Here is a 3576-nt window from a genome sequence, read left to right on the forward strand (position 1 = left end):
CAGAAAAAGTTGTCTCCCAAGCAGGCTCGTTGGTAGGTTTTACTAGCAGAGTTCAATTTCACAATGGAATATAAACCAGGAAGTGCCAACAATGTGGCTGATGCACTTAGTCGAAAGATGGAATTCGCAGCAATCAGTCAACCTGATGGCTCTTTGTTGGAACGCATTCAAGAGGGATTGTCCCATGATCCTACGGCCAAAAATTTGATTGAGCTTGCCAATGAGGGAAAAACAAGAAGATTTTGGCTTGATGGGGAGCTAGTATACACTCATGGACACCGCCTCTATGTGCCCCATTATGGGAAACTCCGTTAGGAAGTCATGAAGGAGTGTCACGACTCAAAATAGGCAGGCCACCCAGGGATGCATCGCACTTTGGCCCTTCTGGAGGAACGTTATTACTGGCCTAACATGAGTGCTGATGTGGAAACCTATGAAAAAACTTGTCTAGTATGCCAACAAGACAAGGTTGAGTTAAAGACTCCAGCCAGTTTGCTTCAACCCTTGCCAGTTCCGGAAAGGCCATGGGAGAGTTTATCCATGGATTTTATTATTGGTTTGCCTAAGTCTGACGGGTTTGGGAGTATTCTTGTTGTGGTGGACAGGTTCTCAAAGTATGCGACTTTTATTCCAGCGACCAAGGAGTGCCCTGCTGAGGAAGCAGCTCGGTTGTTCCTTAGACACGTGGTGAAATATTGAGGAGTGCCACTGTCTATTATCAGTGATCGAGATGGACGATTTACGGGCCGGTTCTGGACGGAGTTGTTCAAGTCAATAGGCTCAGACTTAAACTTCTCCACGAGCATGCATCCACAAACCGATGGGCAAACTGAAAGAGTAAATGCATTGTTGGAGACATATCTTCGACACTACGTAAGTGCCACACAAAGGGATTGGCCAAACTTGTTGGATGTCGCCCAATTTTCATACAACTTGCAGCGAAGTGGGGCCACGAATCAAAGTCCATTTGAAATAGTGACGGGTCAACAGCCACTCACACCCAACGCTGTTGTGACCCATTATACAAGACCAAATCTGGCAGCCTATCGTTTCGCAAAAGATTGGCAAGAGAAGAATGACTTGGCTAGAGCTTGTTTACACAAGGCAAGTAAGCGTAACAAGAAGTGGGCTGATAAAAAACGAAGGGATGTGCAGTTTCAAGTGGGTGACTCAGTCCTCGCTAAACTACATTTGATTCTGCGATATACTGGCTTGCACAAGCTTGAGTAGGCAAGGTGGCCTACAAGCTTGAGCTGCCAGCAAACTTGTGAAGAGAGTAGGCAAGGTGGCCTACAAGCTTGAGCTGCCAGCAAAATTTAAAGTCCACCCAGTCTTCCATGTAAGCATGCTTAAGCCCTTTCATAGGGATCAAGAGGATCCAAATCGAGGCAAGTCCGAACGAGCACCGATGGGGGTAAAGGTGTCGTACGATCGTAAAGTTGAAAACATTGAGGCAGATCGGATAATTAGACAAAAGTACCACCGACCACGGCATGAGTACTTAGTTCGATGGAAGAGACTTCCTGATAGTGAAGCAAGTTGGGAACCTGCCGAGGCATTATGGCAGTTCCAAGAGAAGATTGACCAGTTCCATAAAGAAGATGCGACGAGGGCGTCGCTAGAACAAGTGGGGGAGAATGTCATGGGTTGCGCATGGGAACACGCAACCATGACGAACTTGTGCGATCCATCGTATTTGAAGGAGGTCATTCGGCCCAACCAAACGGGCCCGTTGCCTGAAGAGATTAAAAGCCCATCCCAAGAGCCTGATAAATAAGGGAAGAGACCCAAGAAGATATGATTATTTAATCTTAGAGTTCTAATTGTATACAGCTTCTAATTATGTCTTAGAGTTCTAATTGTATACAGGTTTTAATTATAGCCTTTGATGTACTTTGAGGCTCAACTATAAATAGAGACCTCTTTACTCATTGTAATGCACTCAGTTATTAATAAGAATTTTGAGAGTATTCCCTCAAACTTTTCTCTCAAGTGTTCTTGCTTTTGTTCATCTTTCAAGGCTCGTTCTTACTTCATTCTTCTGCTGTTCTTAGCGAAAATCTTAAGGGAATTCTATTGAATCCTTTATTGTTGTGAGTTAAGTTGACTTGGGCGTTTTTGCTGTTGAATCCTTTTTCTTTGAAAGTTAGGCTGACTTAGGCGTTTTAAGCAGAGAAACTGCCTAAGGCCGCACGAATCGCGTGGGAAAACTCTAAGTCCGTGACCCTCTCATCATCATCATCATCTTCTTCTGATTGAATTTAAATTGCGGTTGTATGTCCACTTTTTATGGTATTTTATTTATCGTCAGCATCGACATAATTAGGTCTAGGTGGGGTTGGTTTTAAATCCCTTATATTAAAATCAGTTTCAATATTTTTAGAGCATTTTAAGGTTTGATTGTTTCGAGTTCAACCTATTTTAATTTCGGATGATTTCTAAGTGTGCTAGTCAAAACTTTTGAATTTAGATGAAGAATTATAACTTCATACATCTTCGCCCATGCTTATATGGATCCCAAAACTACTCCACCCAACTTATTTTTACTAATGGATTTTCAACTTTGAGATTATAAAAATATATATTTATAATCTAAAATCGACGTAATTTTAGGATATAATTTTTAATATATGTAAAATATAAATATATACTTATAAAATATACATAATGTATTCACGATTTCACATATCTTTGATTTTAATATATGTATTTAGTACATACCTAAAAAATGAAAAAAAAGGATACCTAAAATTTTTACAAGGGATAAAATAGTAAATTTAAAAGTCGAAGTTCATGAAGGCGAGCAAATATTTACCACAATTGTCGCATCCATTTTTGTTGAAAACAACTTTTCCTTCCAAACCAATTATATGATGTAATTAAAATATTATTTTAACTAAAACTCAAATTTAAATTGAGTGTAAGTGTTAAGATGTAATGATCTCAACATATTGCTTTAAGGGTGAACTTTTAGAATGTCTGAAAAAGGGCAAGACGAGCAAATGCGTTGACTACTATAATCATAAAATTTGATTATTTGAACAAGATGGATCAATATCATACTGAAGGTGAAGAGATAAGAGATAACTTCTTTATTGAAAAAGTTAATTATGAATCTTGGAAATATCAATTTTCATGAACGAAGAATATTTTATAATCCCACTAAAAAAAAGAGATGAGTTCGTGCAAAGTTGTACTACTCTTATGATTGCACTTGTTCCATTAGGCTATTTCTTGAGTTAGGAAATAAGCGATAATTTGGGACCGCCACTCTCTTGAAGTTTAAAATCATGACCTTTCTAAATCTTTTGCATCATAACTCAATCCTCAGTTCCACATGCTGAAAACAGATTCCAAAGTTTTGAAGGTTCCTTTTGCAGGGTCCAAGTAACACTTTTTTTTTCTTCTTAATTTTGTTGCCCAAAACCCGGGGATTAAAGGTATCCATTGTTGAATAACTCTGAAAACCTTATGATTAATAAGTTTCAACAGGCTTTTTCACCCCATTATCTTTCATGTTCAGTATATGTTTTTGCAATTTTTTTTCTTTTTGTCAGTCTCTAATATTTTCTTTCT

Source organism: Gossypium raimondii, chromosome 6, assembly GCF_025698545.1.
Source record: "Gossypium raimondii isolate GPD5lz chromosome 6, ASM2569854v1, whole genome shotgun sequence".
NCBI classification, from domain to species: Eukaryota; Viridiplantae; Streptophyta; class Magnoliopsida; order Malvales; family Malvaceae; genus Gossypium; species Gossypium raimondii.